We start from the raw sequence: 19,366 nt of genomic DNA, 5'->3' as shown, positions 1-19,366 counted from the left end.
AGCTGTGAAATATAGTGGCATAAGGACTGATCTGTATAATTTTAGCTAACTTGATCTTGCCTGCTAACGCTCATGAATTGCAAGCTACCTTGCTTCGTAACTTTCAAATAATTTCAACGATCTTCTCTTATTACAAAAAGTCAGGTATGCTGATTCACAGTAACTGACATAAACAATGTTAATCTGTAATTATTCAGCAAGGTAAACTACAATAACACATGAAATGAATGCTAGCCAATGTTCAAGATAATGCAAAAAGACCCATTCATTAGTGTAACGTAACTTGGTTATACAGAAAATATATATATTCTATTATTATAAAACAATAGCACATCAATATATCAAAATGACAGTTGTGATGGAATCACATCAATACTGAATTGTGTCAACATATTTATAATGTGCAGTCTATTTTATAAACAGCTACTGTCATCATCCACCAAATTTAGCTAACAGCTATTGATAAAGCTGGCTTGCTAGCTAACGCCAACATAGGCTATCGTATAAATGCAGTCAATGTTTCATGAAAAGAAAAGTGATTATTTCAAACTACAGTCTCGCATAGTCAGACCTATATCCACCCTTTGTTTTAGCCCTGTTCCAGCACTGGAGAGTCAAATATAATATACAGTCTCAAAGTTTGTAGTAAAACAATCATAACGGTGTAATTTTAATTATGCTACCATCTGTCAGCATGATGCCGGTGAATCACGTTGTCTCTTTGTACGTTACGTCATTGTTTTGGCTGATGCTCGCTCGCTCACGTCCCTATGGAGTGTGTGCACTAGTGCGAGCACGACACGAGCACCAGGTAGCTGGCTGCAGTTCACTTAACGGCCACAGGTGTCATTAATAACAAGGGTTTCTGAATCTTACATACTGCACCTTTAAGCATCAACACAAGGACTTAAATCATCAGATAACTGAATCATCAGAAAATTAGTTCTACTGCACAGCTCCCTCAAGCTCAAAACCTAAGAGTCTCTCAAAATCTGGTTTTGTCCTGGTCTAAAATCCAATGGGAAATGATTGTGAAGCCTGGTATTTGTCAAGCTTCCCTTGTTTACTGTAAACAGCTGAATGATGAGCATCCTGGGAAAACTCCACTATTGGCTCAACTTTTATCGTAAGAGTCCAACTGGCAATTATGTACCAACCATGACTATTTCTGGAGTAGGAGCCATTACACTATAAAGCTAAGTAGTAAGATCCACTACACTGCCAGCGGGTGTGCCCCTCCAATAATAATTTGAAGATACCATGAGACAATAATTTCTAGTGTTTTAAAGACGCATGCAATACCTGTTAAGCAATCAACATAGCCAATCAGAATAGGATGCTACCGCCAATATCCAGTTTTTGCCTTGTGTTCAGACTCAGAGTGAAAATGGATGCGAAAAATGTATTACTAGAAAACCATGAGAACTTGGAGACGATTCATGACAGCCCTATAAAGGTCCATCCGCTCCACACCGCTCCTCTCCATGAGGGTCCTAAGTAGTGATGGGTCGTTCATGAACGAGTCGTTTATGTGACTCATAAGAACGAGTAGTCTCAGAGAGTGATTCGTTCATTTTGTGTTGGCAGCGCATGTGCATTGCGCAACCTCTGTTCGTTTGTTACGTGAAAACCGCATAGGCACTGTACAGGAAACAGAAATGATTAGTTCTCCTCTCGAGTCTTCTGGTCTGAGGCGTTCGTTCTTTTGTCACGTGACAGCCGTATACGCTATGCAGTGACAAAAGAACGAATGACTCAGACAAGATTCCAGAGGTGAACTAATCTTTCTGTTTCTCATAATTTGTCCATGGCTGCATTATCAATTTATATGTCTACTATATTCAAGGTTTGCATAAGTAGACGTGTTGGGGGGATTTGGCATTTGAAAATGTAACATTTTAATTTAATTCTGCTCAAATGAACGAAATGAACGAAATGACTTGAATAAAGATTCGTTCATTTTGCTGAATGAGCCTCAAAGATTCAAGTCAGTAAAATGATCCGATCATCCCATCACTAGTCCTAAGCAACTGAATGTATTTAGATTTCTTTTCAAAAGCAGGGACCCACAGGGAATTCATTTTGTTTGTTGTCCAAACACTTCTCTGCCTCCAAATCAGACTTACAATATCATTTTTGTTTTTACATGTGTACTGTTTGCACTCAAAATTTATGTGTGCACTAACGATGTGAGAGCGGAATTGTAAGATGTAAATGTTGGTGTGAGCACCAAGATAAATTAAAAGTGAATCAATGTTCAGACATATGGAATGTAAAATGAATAATGTTTTTGCACAGCAAGTGAAACAGGATATGCTGTATATCTAATGTTCAGCACAGAGCATTAATTTAACCTCTGTTGTATCAGGGATATTAATCCCTGCAGTAGAAACTGCAATTCCAAGATGTGCTCATGCTCTGTCATAATTAAAATTTACCAGGAGTAAAACTTAAGACAAATATTGCAAGTTCTTGAAGTAAGTGAAAGTTTGTTATAAAGTGATTATTTCAGACTTTGGAAAGTGACAACTCACATTAGACACAAACATGTGCAACATTTAGCTTCTTTGGCTTGTTATGTATTGGTGAGTACTTACTGAATTCTAGCAGAAACGTATGTTCCAAGGAAAGATTTTCCACTTGGAAATCCACAAGTGGAAGAGGCCCAATGTGGTGAAGTTCCAAAATATGACTTGAGTTCTCTTCCACAACTCAATTAGCCTCAGCTTCTTTTTTTTAGAAAAGAATAGGAGACAGCCTGAAGTTAGATTTCTATATGCAATAATGATAATAACAATCACAATACACATAATTTCCTAGCTTCTTAGATTTAGTTACTTTGCCTTGCCCACAAAGCAGTTTTTACCAAAGTATTGGTTCATGATTTGTCACACTGGTCTTACTGCCCAGGGCGCCATACAAGCTAGAACCACTACTGCACTAGATCTTGATGGTGATTTAATCACGCCCTCCTCTACAGTTAAAAATCTTGGAGTGATTTTTAAATCTGCACTGTCATTAGATTCACATGTTAGTATGACTGTGAAAATGGCCTTTTTCCATCTTTGTAACATCTCTCGCATTCGCTCCTCTTTAAGCTTCAAGGATGCTGAAACTGTAGGCTAATTCATGCCTTTGTTACATCAAGGCTGGATTACTGTAATTCACTTTACATTAGTTTGTCTACAGAAACACTCAAACGCTTACAATATGTACAAAACTCTGCAGCTCGTATAATTATGCTTACAAAAAATAAAAACTGCCCACATTACTCCTATACTTCAGCACCTACACTGGTTGCCTATCATTCAGCGTATACAGTATAAGATCCTCATTCTCTCTTACAAAGCTCTTAATAATCTCACGTCTTAATATCTAGCTGAGCTACTCCAGGTTTATTCCCCAATACGTTCTCTGAGGTCCTCTGATGCTGTCTTTTTGACACTCCCAAAATTTAGACTAGCTTCAATAAGTGCTAGGTCTTTCAGTGTGGCTGCCCCTAGACTTTGGAATTCACTTCATCAAAATCTCAGGGCTGCACCATCTCTGTCTGATGTTAAAAACTTCTCAAAACATATATTTTTACGTGTTATTTTCTAGAGCAATTTCACTTTTTTTTTTTTTTTTTTTTTAAATCATGTTTCTTGTGCTCTGTATTTATGCTTTGTTTGATATTTCTGTAAAGCTATAAATAAAACATATTATTATTAATATTATTAATATTATTATTATTATGTTTTCTCATGAGAACAAGGCATTTATAATTGTCAGGTAATAAAATGTCATTATAAAAACTCTTGACCAAACTCCTGCAGAATCCATCCACTCAATTCTACAGATAAACAATTAATGAAGAATATATATATATATATATATATATATATATATATATATATATATATATATATATATATATATATAGTTTTTTTTTTTTTTTTTTTTTTTTGCGTTGGTATAGTTTCCACTATATACTGTAGGCTACCAAGGCACATAATGATTTTATATAATTCTACATCCATTTGCTGTTAGCTCTTACTGATTAGAATGCCAATGATTTGTCCAATCGTTTCCATTGTCCACTAATGTACATACTGTATGCCATTAAGAAGAACGCAATTGCATCGATACAGTCGAACACAGGTACGTGCAGGGGGGGCTAAAATGGTGTAACCGATGTCAGCAGCCGGTGAGGGAGGGATGAGATCTATTCCCGTAGGATGATCACGTGTCCGTGGGGAGTAGTTGTGAGGGGTAGCGTCAAGCACGTCGTGAAGACTTTATTGTTACAGCATGGGAGCTGTCAACACAGGCTGACGATATTTGCGCTTAAGTATCGCTGCGTGCAGTTTTCACACAAAGCGAACGAAAATGATCGTACGGCTGGAAGATCTCGCGACCAATTTTCATAAACTTCAGCGCGCAGCTCAAACGCAACAAAAACAATCAGTATAATAACGCAGCTGTTTACTGTTGCTGTATAATACGGGAAATACAAAAGTCTGTCACTACAAATCAAGGTAGGTTCTCTGATTTTATTCAGTTTTATAAGTTTTATTAAACGAATCCTATCGTTTAATAGCATAACGATTGTTTGACGCGCAAAGAAACAATAACTCAACTCACTAAACAGTATTCGCAGTCTAACATGATCTTGACATTAAATAAAGTAATGATTAAGATTCATTGTTTTGCATAATTTGTATTTACACGAGTGTATGTGTCGCGTGTTTTGTTATAGCTACACTGTACAAAATGAAATGCTGGTACATGTGACTTCTGTGATGAAAGCAACATGAACCAGATTCATCTTCTTTGAGAGGATAACCTCTTTTCGATTGTTTGCCTTCATTCGATTGTTTTTGTTTATCAGTCTTTGATTGACCCCAATGATTCTCTCTAGTCTTAAAGTTTTGCTTATCTTTAAAGAGAGAGCACGAGAATATAAAAGATATATTAAAAATGCTATTCATCTAGAAGTCTTTTGTTCTGATCCTAGAACTCTTGCATTTTAATTTATTGTAAATGAATGCCACTGTGCAGATATTCAAAACTGAGAAAGAAAATCCATTGCTGACTAAAGTTAAATCATTGATTGCTTGTGTGTGTGTGTCATAAATAAAATTGACATCCTCTGCTCCCATGGTAGAAATATCAGAGCTGTGTGGAGGTGTATGCCTTTAGCTGTGTGAAAGTATACAGTAGCTATTACACACCCCCATAAGTCTCTTTTTGTTCTGTGCAATTCATGTAGGGTTTGTTTGTAGCCATTTGGGAGTTTAACTAAGATAGGTGTATAGAATAGATATTACAGTGTATTGTTATATACTGCAGAGTTATTTTGGTGCTATTCTATAAGTGCTGTCATCCCTAGAGTAACACTGAGCTTATCCTACGGTATATCAACAGGGGAGCAACACCTGTGTGACCAGCTGTGCTGTCAACACTGATATGACATAAGTGTGGTTGGATGCATGTCAGACATAATGGTTTATGGTGCAGCTTTTCAATTGTGCCACTTGGAACTAGTCTGTAAAGCTTTCCTATAAGGTATGGAACACTTATGTTTGTGATGATAATAAGATCTGCTCATATGATGTGTTCATTCTCAAGGAAATTATTAGAATAGCAGGTGTTTTTTTTAGCATACGGTTAAAAGTTGCCCAGGATTGCGGTTTGAAAGGGGTTTATAAAGGGATAGTTCACCCAAAAAGGAAAATTCTGTCTTCATATACTCACCCTCAGAAAAAAACAAAAAAACAAAAAAAAAAACGTATTTTTGAGATTTATGCATTTTAATTTCTTAATAAAATTCCAGCAAATTAAATTAAATTGTGTAATTTTTAACAAAACCTAATTAATACAACTTATAAATGCGTGTATATATATATATATATATATAATATGCAAAATGCGTAAATATTAAAATGTTTTTTTTTAATGCACTTTCTTCCAAACCTGTTTGACTGAATTTCTTTCATGGAACAACAAAATAAGAGATGGCAGTATGCTAGTCTCAGTCACTGTTCAGTTTCATTGCATCTTTTTTTTTTCCATACAATGAAAGTGAATGGTGACTGAGGCTGTCGTTCTGCCAAACATCTCCTTTTGTGCTCCATGGAAGAAAGAAAGAAATCCAAATGGGTTTGAAACAACATGAGGGTAAATAATTGAAGAATTTTCATTTTTTGTGAACTATCCCTAAGTGTTGTTTCAGCTTGGCCTGTGTTTTTGCAAAGCAGTCTCAACTTCCTGCCGGTATTGTGAAGCATTCCTAAAATACCAATTTAAACTAGCAATAAACATCCAAATTAGACCTCTTCAGTGTTATTTTTGAGATATACAGTTGAAGTAAGAAGTTTACATACACTTAGGTTGAAGTCATTAAAACTAATTTTTTTAACCACTCCACGGATTTAATATTAACAAACTATAGTTTTGGCAAGTTGTTTAGGACATCTACATTGTGCATGACACCAGTAATTTTTCCAACAATTTTTTACAGACAGATTGTTTCTCTTTTAATTGACTATATCACAATTCCAGTGGGTCAGAAGTTTACATACATACAAGTTTACATCAGCCTGTGCCAGGTTAATAATTTTGCACATTTTTGGGCTTGTGATGTTCATGGTAATATTAACAAGTTTTGAGGACATTTTTTTGTTTACTTTTGGAGGATTTTTGTATTGTTGGGAAGCCACTTGATATCCAAAGTAAAATCTGGGTCCTGAAGCAAAACCAGTTGAGAACTACTGCAGTGACAGCACAAAGTGGAGATGTAAAAATAAGTCCTGTATTTATGGTTAGTAACATGTTCCCATGCATGTATGCTCCCAGATATTACTGACCATCTACACCCTTTAACCAAGGAAACATAATGAAATCATTCAAGTTGCAAAGCATTGTGGGTATTCCCCATAGCCGTTCTGTTGAAATCGATTGTGCAATGACTAATTTTGTCTTGAGCCAGAGTCAGGATGAGGTGATGTTGTGCTATTGAAAGCGGTTCCTTACAATTGCCCAGTGCTGGCCTTCTTTTCCTTTTTCAATTTTCAGTGCCATTAATGCTGATGGACACTATGGTTGCAAGGGCTTTGGATAGGGCATATGGTTGCTAGGGCATTCTGGGTTATTGCTAGTGCTTTGCTAAGATGTTCTGGGTACATACTAAGTGGTTGCTAAGATACTCTGGTCCCTAGATATTCTCCCTCAATGCAAGTTTATTTTTTGCCAAGGAGATTTCACCCTACTCTAGTAGAGGTGGGGGAAAAAAAATCGATGTTATATTATTGCAGTATTTTTCCTCACGATATTGTATCGATATTTACATGCCAAAAATCAATATTTACATTTATCAACTTCTACAACTGTCCCATAGGTGACGCAATTATTACCGCTGAGACAGAACGGAACTCCTTTGACATCACCCACAACATGGAAAAGTTGTTGACAGCTTGAACGTGTCAGAGACTATTCAAAATCTGCCTTTCTCTTTCAAATCCAGAGTTTGGCAACATTTTGGTTTGTCAGAGATCTGGAATTTTTTTTGGTTTTTGTTGCACATTAAAGTCCACATTACCAGAAGTGAAGTGCTCACTCTTTTAGTTATTAGCGTGTTTTCCAGTGCTCATGTATTGTGTGATATAGTGTGTAATGGTCGCTTAGTCAAGCTTCAATATGACATTAAAGAAGCATAAAAGCACCATTAAAGTTGTCCATATGACTCGTGCATTACATTCAAAGTCTCTTAAAGCCATACAATAGTTTTGTGAATCGCAAAAGGATGCTGTGACGAGGAGGAGGGTGGGGCCGTGCCGTGAGTGTGCACGCCTGGCCCCCAATCAGGCTAATCAGCCAAGGAGAGGGATAAAGACGAGCCGGATGTGGCAGTTCTAGAGAGAGAGAGAGCCACATGCAGCTGCCGTGTGTGTGTTTATGTTTGTGTCTTTTTGTTTAAGTTTTACATTACTTTGATGGTTCGTCCGGTTACCGCCTCCTCCTTTCCCATTTGAACCCCCACTGTTACATTGGTGCTGAAACCCGGGAAGGAGGAGGGATGCTCTGTCGTGGAGTCCTTGACCACTCCTCCACCTTCTGACGGACGACAGCCACACCTCCCCGGGCAGACAGCAGCGAGTCCTCTGACCCCTGGTGGATGGAACACCCCTCCGAATTCTGGTGGCCAGTAATGAGCCCTTATGCCCCTGGCAGGGGCTCCACCTTTCCAGGCGGCCGGCAGCGAGCCCCTCCTCCCCTCGCGGATGGCAGCTGTTCCTCCGACCCCTCCGCGTTCTGGTGGCCGGTAGCGAGCCCCTCCACCCTTGGCAGCGGCTCCACCGCTCCAGGTGGCCGGCAGCGAGCCCCTCCTCCCCTCGTGGACAGCGGCCTTTCCTCTGACCCCTCCACGTTCTGGCGGCCAGTAGTGAGCCCCTCCGCCCCTGGCAGTGGCTCCACTGCTCCAGGCGGTCGGCAGCGAGCCCCTCCTACCCTCGCGGATGGCAGCCATTCCTCCACGTCCAGGCGGCCGGCAGCGACTCCTCTGTACCCCGGCGGACAGCCGCAGCTGCTCCTTTGGGCAGACGGCAGTGGCGAGGACTCCACGACAGCGCATCCCTCCTCCTTCCCGGGTTTCGGCACCAATGTAATAGGGGGATGAAAATGGGAAAGGAGGATGCGGGAACCAGATGAACCATCAAAGTAATATTTAGTGAAAATGTAAACAAAAAGACACAAACATAAACACACACATGGCAGCTGCGTGTGTCTCTCTCTCTCTCTCGAACTGCAGCATCCGGCTCGTCTTTATCCCTCTCCTCGGCTGATTAGCCCGATTGGGGGCCGGGCGTGTGCAGTCATGGCCCGGCCCCACCCTCTTCCTCGTCACAGATGCATTTAAAGGGCAAATAATGTCTGCATTCGCAACGCGTTTCAGGGAAGTAACAATGCTCTTCTGTTGACACACACACAAACACACAGAGCACTTTAAAACGAGAAGCATATTAAAATTACTGTGAACTAGCTTACAGACAAAAACTCCAAGTTCTTCATGCAGTTACTCAAAAATAAAATCAATTATTAACAATAATAATAACAATAATACTATATTACAAATTGGAATAATATTTTAATTGACTATGTTACATCCTATCACAAATAAAATAAATAATTTTTTTTAACAGACTTATTTGAGGGTCAGTATTGTTTATAAAGTGCTTATAAAGTGTTCACTCTGTGACACTTTATACAATTTCCTTTCTCCTTCCAAGAGACAGTACGTCACCGTAAATTTCACTTGCACAATTTTCAGTATGGCAGTTTATCTCAATTTAAAAGGAAGCAGTGCAGTGTAAACCGTGATTCAAGACACTTAGAATACATCTTAAATTGCCATTTTCTCCTGCTGAAATGATTAACATTACACTAAGCTCATTAGTCACAATGCACATTAGTGTTACGTAGATGAATGTCGAAACATTCGTCAAGCCAGAAAGATTTCCATGTCTCTCAGCATTACAATAATGTCAGTGTCCCTCACCACACATGAAAATAATTAGAATTAATTGCTGACAGTTGCTGTGTTAAAAGAATTACACAAAAAGTTCAAGGCGGGTCATTAGACAACTCAAATGAATTCCTTCAAGCACCGGCCATCCCTTTCTTTGTTGTAAAACCGTAGACATTTGTAGCTTCAGCTGGTGGCTATCATTAGCTATCCTTTGTTTCGTCGTTCATCCAAACAACCTCATAGACATAGGACTTTCTTAAGGTTTTAATTTGTTTGCAAGATAAACCATCTCTATTTAAGTCCTGTCATTGAGTCATTGATAAACATGCCCATGCCCCCTCCCATATAACAAACAGACAGTGTTTGTCTTTGCTTTTTTCTTGAATAAGTACTAATTGTTTTGGGATAAAACTGAGTGTGTGAAACTTTCATAGAAAGTTTTGAACCAGACATACAATGTCTGTTATGTATTTTACTCAAGGTCAACACATAGCCCAGCTGTTAGAAATGGCACATATTTTAATAAAGTTGTAAATGTCTGAGTGGGAGAGTTTAAACAAATCACAATGCTATTGTTATTTGATTTGTTTGCTGGAAGCCCAAGAATGCCCATCAGTAGGGTGGGGTTGTCTAGACTCATGACCAAAATGGTTGCTAAAAAGAACAGGTCCATGAAAGCAGATGGCCTCTTAATATTCCTCATCCAGCCAATACCATGGAATTGGTCCCAAGGCACTAGTTGCTTTTCAGAGTATTTAGAAAAAAATTTAGGAGTTTAGTTGAAGTAAATTGGGCCTTATTTTTCACATTCATCATAATGTCAAATATCCTAAATTCATCCAACTTCTTACATTTTTACTTAGTATCTGTGTTGGCCCCTACACTGCAAAAAACAAACAAATAAACAAACAAAAAAACTGGCAGCTGTGTAGTCAACGTAAAAAATACATTGACCATGTTTCACAATGTTTGTCTTGCTAAACTTAATATACATTTCTACTGTTAACTATAAGGTAAGTCATTGTAAAACATATTTTTACTGTATATTTATATTTTACCATAAAATTATTACCATAAAATATTACTGTATTGTCTTGTTAAATAAAATATATGGCTGCCCCCTAATAGTCGACCAAATGTTAGTCTATGAGAAGAGTCTTGGTCGACCAAGTTTTGATTGGTCGGTTGGTCGCAGAAAGAAAAATAAATCCACAGGAAACTAATGAACACTGGTATTACTGCTGGTTGGACGCTAGGTGGTACTATGGGGTAATTTTCGTTAAGCAGGGTTAGGGTTAAGTCTACACAATAAAGCAAGACTCCTTGATTTCAGACTTTGAACTTTATTTTTTATTTGTTTTAACTAAAAATTCAGATGAAACTGGAAAAAAATCAAGTGCAATTAAAAATGTGTGAACCTACTTCATCTGTGCATTCTCTACCGGTCGGGTATTTCGTTGTCCGGGAAAATACATCATGTGTGTGAATACATTCGTTTTGTTCCCTCCTTCACGATATATATATAGTGTGCACTGGCGGACAAACATTTGGAACAATGTACAGATTTTGCTGTTTTGGAAGGAAATCAGTTCTTTAATTAACCAAAGTAGCATTCAATTGATCACAAATTATAGTCAGGACATTACTGATGTAAAAAAACAGCACCATCACTATTTGAAAAAAGTCATTTTTGATCAAATCTAGACAGGCCCCATTTCCAGCAGCCATCACTCCAACACCTTATCCTTGAGAAATCATGCTAAATTGCTAATTTGGTACTAGAAAACACTTTCCAGTATATTAAACACAGTTGAAATCTATTTGGTTTGTTAAATGAAGCTTAACATTGTCTTTGTGTTTGTTTTAGAGTTGCCACAGTATGCAATAGACCGGCATGTCTTAAGGTCAATATTAGGTTAAAAATGACAAAAAAAGAAACGGCTTTCTCTAGAAACTTATCAATCAATCATTGTTTTGAGGAATGAAGGCTATACAATGCTTGAAATTGCCAGAAAACTGAAGATTTCATACAAAGGTGTACACTACAGTCTTCAAAGACAAAGAACAACTGATTCTAACAAGGACAGAAAGAGATGTGGAATGCCAGATGTACAACTAAACAAGAGGATAAGTACATCAGAGTCTCTAGTTTGAGAAATAGATGCCTCACATGTCCTCAACTGACAGTTTTATTGAATTCTACCCACTCAACACCAGTTTCATGTACAACAGTAAAGAGAAGACTCAGTGGTGCAGGCCTTATGGGAAGAATTGCAAAGAAAAAGTTTCCACTTTTGAAACAGTAAAACAAAATAGAAAAGGTTAGAGTGGGCAAAGAAACACAGACATTGGACAACAGATAATTGGAAAAGAGTGTTATGGATCTTAACCCCATTGAGCTTTTGTGGGATCAACTAGACTGTAACGTGCGTGAGACAGGCACATCTATGGCAAGTGCTACAGGAAGCGTGGGGTGAAATGTCACCTGAGTATCTGGACAAACTGACAGCTAGAATGCCAAGGATCTGCAAAGCTGTCATTGCTGCACATGGAGGATTTGTTGATGAGAACTCTTTGAGGTAGTTTAAGTTCTGAACATTTTAAAAAAAATTTGTAATAGTAATTTTTCACGTTACTAAATTCCTGACTATAGATTGTGATCAGTTGAATGCCACTTTGGTGAATAAAAGTATCAATTCCTTTCCATAAGAGCAAAATCTGTACATTATTCCAAACTTTTGGCCGCCAGTGTGTGTGTGTGTGTGTGTGTGTGTGTGTGTATATATATATATATATCGCAATATCCAATTACATCAGCTGAGGGATCGGTGAATATTCTTGCTTTTGTGATTTTGCACTGAAAATTTAATTACTTTATTTAAAAAACGAAAAACTTAAATCAAATACATTTCTAAATTCAAATTGCTCTCCAAACGAAACGAAAAAGCAATTAAAATAATGATCAAAAAAATTATATAAATATAAGTAACCACCTTTTCCATTTACCATCAAGCAAGGATCCGTCTAAACATTACAAAATTACTTACACAAATGAAGACATAAAAACAATTCTAATGATGATAATAATCACTGAAATATAAATCATGGTTCGAGGTGAACGTGTTTTTGTATTATTTTATGTTGTAATCACAGAAGTATAGGCTGCAGAGTTGTGGTCACAATGAACTGCTCGTAAAGCAAACTGAACTTAAAGCACCTCCTGAGCTGAGGTGTCTGAGGTCATTTGCAGCACTCATAGACGATACTGTTCTTGCAAAAAAAAATTCAGAAGACAGAAACCAAGAAAGAATGAGAACCTTTTACATGCGCGTCTTCCACGAGACTGCACACCTCCGTACAAACAGCGTGACATTCATGCACATAGATGGCTTTTCTGTCATCTGTTCTTCATAATATAATAAAGTGTGTTTCTTCAAGCGCGTGCCTGTGCATGTCTTATTTGTAATATTAATTTGATAATAATAATAATTTAATACATTAATGGGAAAACGAGCCAAATATCATCTTGACATCGTCAAAGGCATCAGCTATGGCGATCACTCTGATCATCGTCGATCCCTGAGATCATCGTCTTTCGGCATAACCCTAATGTGCATTTCTCTCTATAAATTAACAAAATGTTCAGACTCCTTGCTGGTTTTTCCGACACATTCAGAATCATTACCGCATTACCTATATAGTGGATAGGGGCGGTTTCAGACACAGCGAGTGTTCCATGACCGGGGTTGGTGCCCTACGCACTAGGCCGCGTATATGCATTTAGAGCGCGGCGGTACTGCTGTACAGAACTAATGATCTAAATACTTTAGGGTGACCATACGTCCTCTTTTTCCCAGACATGTCCTCTTTTTCGGACCTTAAAAAAGCATCCGGACGGGATTTCTAAATTTGCAAAAATGTCCGGGAATCGGCTTTAGTTGCATCTCTCCGTGAATGCGCAAAGCGCTGTTGTGATAGGCATCAAACAGCTTGACAGTAGCAGCAAATGACAGCTGAGTGGAAAAATGCCCAAACGAAAGTGCAAATTTACAGAAGATTTGCACAAAAAATTCCCATGCTTTCGTCCAGGTCGAGATCTGTGGGAAGCAGAATGTATGACATGTAAAGCTGGCACTTATGTGTCAGTTGCAAATAAAGGTGCAAGTGATTTAGAAGCACACATTAGCTCTGTGAAGCATAAAGGGTCAGCAAAAGGTGAAAGTTCATCAGGTAAATTTAACAGACTACTTTTTGCGACCAGGTAAAATTGTTATCACATTGCTTCATTTTCCATGGCCATTCAAAATTATACTAATAGTAAATGAAGGTACACTCATGGCATCAAATATTTTATTTTAGTACATGGACATTCAAAAGAATGTTGTAGATTTTTATATATACTGTGTATATATATATACACTATATTGCCAAAAGTATTCGCTCATCTGCCTTTAGATGCATATGAATTTAAGTGACATCCCATTCTTAATCCATAGGGTTTAATATGACGTCGGCCCACCCTTTGCAGCTATAACAGCTTCAACTCTTCTGGGAAGGCTTTCCACAAGGTTTAGTAGTGTGTTTATGGGAATATTTGACCATTCTTCCAGAAGCGCATTTGTGAGGTCAGACACTGATGTTGGACGAGAAGGCCTGGCTCGCAGTCTTCGCTCTAATTCATCCCAAAGGTGCTCTGTCGGGTTGAGGTCAGGACTCTGTGCAGGCCAGTCAAGTTCTTCCACACCAAACTCACTCATCCATGTCTTTATGGACCTTGCTTTGTGCACTGGTGCGCAGTCATGTTGGAACAGGAAGGGGCCATCCCCAAACTGTTCCCACAAAGTTGGGAGCATGGAATTGTCCAAAATCTCTTGGTATGCTGAAGCATTCAGAGTTCCTTTCACTGGAACTAAGGGGCCAAGCCCAGCTCCTGAAAACAACCCCACACCATAATCCCCCTCCACCAAACTTCACAGTTGGCACAATGCAGTCAGACAAGTACCGTTCTCCTGGCAACCGCCAAACCCAGACTCGTCCATCAGATTGCCAGATGGAGAAGCGTGATTCGTCACTCCAGAGAACGCGTCTCCACTGCTCTAGAGTCCAGTGGCGGCGTGCTTTACACCACTGCATCCGACGCTTTGCATTGCACTTGGTGATGTATGGCTTGGATGCAGCTGCTCGGCCATGGAAACCCATTCCATGAAGCTCTCTACGCACTGTTCTTGAGCTAATCTGAAGGCCACATGAACTTTGGAGGTCTGTAGCGATTGACTCTGCAGAAAGTTGGCGAGCTCTGCGCACTATGCGCCTCAGCATCCACTGACCCCGCTCTGTCATTTTACGTGGCCTACCACTTCGTGGCTGAGTTGCTGTCATTCCCAATCGCTTCCACTTTGTTATAATACCACTGACAGTTGACTGTGGAATATTTAGTAGCGAGGAAATTTCACGACTGGACTTGTTGCACAGGTGGCATCCTATCATAGTACCACGCTGGAATTCACTGAGCTCCTGAGAGCGGCCCATTCTTTCACAAATGTTTGTAGAAGCAGTCTGCATGCCTAGGTGCTTAATTTTATACACCTGTGACCATGGAAGTGATTGGAACACCTGAATTCAATTATTTGGATGGGTGAGCGAATACTTTTGGCAATATAGTGTATATATATATATATATATATATATATATATATATATATATATATGTATATATATAATGTATGTATATATATATATATATATATATATATATATATATATATATATATATATATATATATATATAATGTTATGCTAATAGAGTGTCTTTTTCACTGTATTAAAGTTTGCATTCATAGTAACACTGTTTTGAACCCTATTATTCCACCCCCAGCAGCGAAAAAGAAAAAAAAGGTGTCTCTTTTTTTTCGAAAACCATACCAGAATATGGTCACCCTAAAATACTTATTACACTGAAAACTGTAACTACACTGAAATAAGTATCTATACAGGAATTTAAAAGCTATGAAATAGCTAATGTAGGCATTAATGAAACATGATCTTGCTTTGGTTTATATTTCAGCATTATATATAATGTCCTTGTGGGACATTTTCACGTTTTCACTGTAATAATTAGAAATGTTTCCAAACCTCTCTTATTGACAGATTCATCCAGATCTGACAAGAGCCTTTAAAGGGATAGTTCACCAAAAATGTACAATTCTCATTATTTACTCACCCTCATGCCACCCCAGATGTGTATGACTTTCATCTGCTGAACTCAAATATAGATTTTTAGAAGAATTTCTCAGCTCTGTAGGTCCATACAATGCAAGTGAATGGGCGGCAACATTTTAAAGCTAAACAAAATCACACAAGTCAGCATAAAAGTAATCCATAATACTCCAGTGGTTAAATCAATATCTTCAGAAGCGATGTGATAGGTGTGGATGAGAAACAGAGAAACAGATCTCCTTCACATTCTTCTTCTTGTGTTTTTGGTGATTCAAATACTTCTCTGCATATCGCCCCCTGCTGTCTAGCAAAAAATGACAAATATTGATCTGTTTCTCACCCACACCTACCATATCACTTTAGAAAATATGGATTTAAACACTGGAGTCTTATGGATTAATTTTATGCTGCCTTTATGTGCTTTTTGGAGCATCAAAAGTTTGGCCTACAGAGCTAAAATATTCTTTTAAAAATCTTAATTTGTGTTCTGCAGAAGAAAGGAAGTCATACACATCTGGGATGGCATGAGGGTGAGTAAATGAGAGAATTTTCATTTTTGGGTAAACTGTCTCTTTAAAGTGATAGCTCAGCCATAATTTAATATTCTGTCATAATTTCCCTACCCTCATGTTGTTCCAAACCAGTGTGACACTTTGTATTATGTGGAACACAAAATATGTTAGACAGAATGTTAGGGACTGACAGTCTCAGTCACCATTCACTTTCAAAATATGGAGAAAATAAAACATTCACTGAAAGTAAATAGTGACTCAGGCAAACATTCTGTCTAATGTTTCCTAATTCTATTGCATGGAAGAAAGTCATACAGGTTTGGAACAACATGATGGTGAATGATGACATTTCCATTAATAATAATAATAATAATAATTCTATAGTACGTTCAATGTGTATTATGTAATGGAATATAGGGGAGTTAACGTCTATTATGTCATTTGTGAAAGTAACGAGTTACTCACTACTTGAGTACTCTTTTAATTGGATACTTTCTTATTCTTACTCAAGTGATTATTTATGTTAGTACTTTTACTTCTACTTGAGTACAGTTTTTGGCTACTAACCACCTCTGCAGAAGACTTATAGTTGACTCTGCAAATGAAGTTTTGATACAAGAAAGACTTTTAACATTGGAAAAATTACACACACAAGCTTTATAAAAATAAATAAATTAATAAATAAATAAAAATTAGGTAACTTAAAAAAAACATTTTTCAATGTACTTTTTGTAAAGCTAACTTTATGCTTGTCAGTTACTATGTATTTTTTATTTATTAATTTATTTGTTTACTGTCCCACCTGATGTTGTATGTATTATTAAATTTTTATGGGTAAAGAATTCAGGTCTCCCAAGTATGGAGATACTAATTAAATGTTTTGATCATGCATATTTTATCATGCCGTTCTGCTAAGTACTGTAGCAATTTGAATTTTGCTGTTCTTGGTTTTGACTGCTATTTGCACAGATGTTAAATACATTGATTGAGGGTAGAGCAGATTGTCATAAATGCATTTCATGTGACATCAGGTCACCACTTTAATTTTGGATACAGTATTTGCATTCTCAAGAAAAAAAAATGTGCATTAGCTAATTGCTGCATTCGCCTCTGAGCAGCACTAAAAACTCAGAAGTTTGGAAAGCGTTTGTTTGGAAAAAAGAAGGGAAAAACGAATTGCTTTGATGTATCACCATAAATCTTCTGTTGTTAATTTGCGACCCACCATCCTCCACCCCTTCTGCACCCTGAACATGAACAGGAAATGGACTATATGCCCACACCTCTGTTTGTGGGAAAGGTTGAGGAGCATTTCTAATGCATATAATTAGCCAATGCCAACAAGCGATTAAATCCCACAAAGTTAGTAATTAGTCAGTTTTTCAAGTTGTCTAATTTCCGTTAGATTGAAGAATTGATGAATTTCCTCCCACCAAACTCTTTCTCTTTCTCTCTGCCTGCTGCCACATTACTGGTTTCTAAGAAAATTGTCTCATTAAAGGAATAGTCCACCCACAAATGAAACATTCTGTCATCATTTACTCACCCTCATGTTATTTCAAATGTTTCTTCTGTGAAACGGAGATGTTAGGCAGAATGTTAGCCTCAGTAAATATTCATTGTATCATATGGGTTTGGAACAATATGAGGGTGAGTAAATGATTACAGAGTTTTCAATTTTGGGTGAACTCTTCCTTAAGTGATTTGCCTAAAGTCACTCCTAAAGGCACAGCAACATGAACTAGTGACAGCGAAAGTCATGGTTATTTTTGTGACTCATGAAGTGCCAAATCCTTCTGAGTGTCTCTGGTTTAGCCCTGCAGTTTTGTCAAGTCAAGTCAGCCATTATTTATAGATCACATTTAAAAACAACAGAAGTTGACACAAAGTGCTTTACAGATCAATCAAATAAATATACAATGACAGAGTTATACAGTATATATATCAGTGGCGGCCTGTGCATTTTAAGTCTAGGCCTTCAGTGCAATTCATGCCTTAAGAAAACACAGTTTCACAATTATTAAGACACCCTATGCCTTTGGACATCATACATTATGTTGTGTTCTGTGCTGTCATTCCTAGGTTGCAATACTATTCCAAGCCTATAGGGGACACTGTGTCATGTTAATGTGAATTCTACCTGGCAAATGCATATAGCATTGAACATATAGCATATAGAGTGTTGGCTGTGTGCAGTGTAATGCAGTTAATAAAATATGCAGATAGTGTTTAACCAGCTGTCCAGTACTTTCATTTCTTTTACAACTTTAAACATTTCACATTACTTAACAGCCATGCATGAAAGTCAAAACCAAGGATGCCCAGTACTAGTAAAAATCTATCTAATAATATTTGCAATTTAAATGTTGCTTGCAATAATTTTAGTTAGGGTTAGGGTTGAACCGACACTGAATGCTCAGGCCAGCCTAATTTATACTTAAAAAAACTCCTGATGTTGCTATAACAATGGAAAAAGCACCTACCAATTTGCTTGAAGTGAAAATCAGCCCTCTTTTCCTGTTTATATCTCTGGTTTTTAAATCCATAAGGATCTCTTTCTCAGTGGCGATTGCAGCAGTGATGACAGCTGACTCGTCAGCTATAGATCTTGTGCTCTTCGCTTTCAAATTACGTACATCACTTAAAGCATGATTGCTTCACTCAAGGCCAGCTAGAAGGCCTCGACCGGGACATATCCTAATGACCACACCCACCCAGAACAAATAAATCAATCTGATTGGCTGATGAATAAGGAATAAATTCTGATTGGATAAACTTTTAGTTTTTTGCTATTTGTTTGTAGATGAATTAGGAGTGGAAAGTGATTGAAAATATATTTATGCAAAAAGGTGAATGAGAATGAAAGGATGAAAAAGTATTTATTTATTAGGCATGTTAGGCCAGCAGAGAAGGCTTTGCTGGCCCTGAGAATTCACCACTGATATATATATAATAAATAAATAAATAACTTTTAAATACAGCATCATGTATTTAACTATTTCAAACTATTCAAGCACCCATTCAAAAGCTAAAGAATAAAAATACGTTTTCAAAGAAGATTTAAAAATGGCTAATGAAGAAGCTGACCTCACATGGAAAGGGAGACTGTTCCAGAGATTAGGACCTACCACAG

At 37.7% G+C, this 19,366-nt stretch overlaps 1 protein-coding gene across 3 annotated transcripts in view; it reads left to right on the top strand.

Annotated features, from left to right (window-relative positions):
• The first annotated feature begins 4,127 nt into the window (after positions 1-4,127).
• LOC127418379 (probable E3 ubiquitin-protein ligase MID2) overlaps positions 4,128-19,366 on the top strand; it is a 163,053-nt gene continuing 147,814 nt past the window's right edge. For 2 of the 3 annotated variants that reach the window (XM_051659019.1, XM_051659018.1), the window contains exon 1: positions 4,292-4,517. The gene's annotated coding sequence lies outside the window, so the exon portion shown is untranslated. Of the gene's footprint in view, positions 4,141-4,291; positions 4,518-19,366 lie in introns of those variants that run through there. The other variant, XM_051659020.1, reaches the window with a different exon arrangement.

The sequence above is a fragment of the Myxocyprinus asiaticus genome, chromosome 27 (assembly GCF_019703515.2).
Source record: "Myxocyprinus asiaticus isolate MX2 ecotype Aquarium Trade chromosome 27, UBuf_Myxa_2, whole genome shotgun sequence".
In the NCBI taxonomy this organism is placed as follows: domain Eukaryota; kingdom Metazoa; phylum Chordata; class Actinopteri; order Cypriniformes; family Catostomidae; genus Myxocyprinus; species Myxocyprinus asiaticus.
This window is presented reverse-complemented; position numbering and strand designations above follow the sequence as displayed.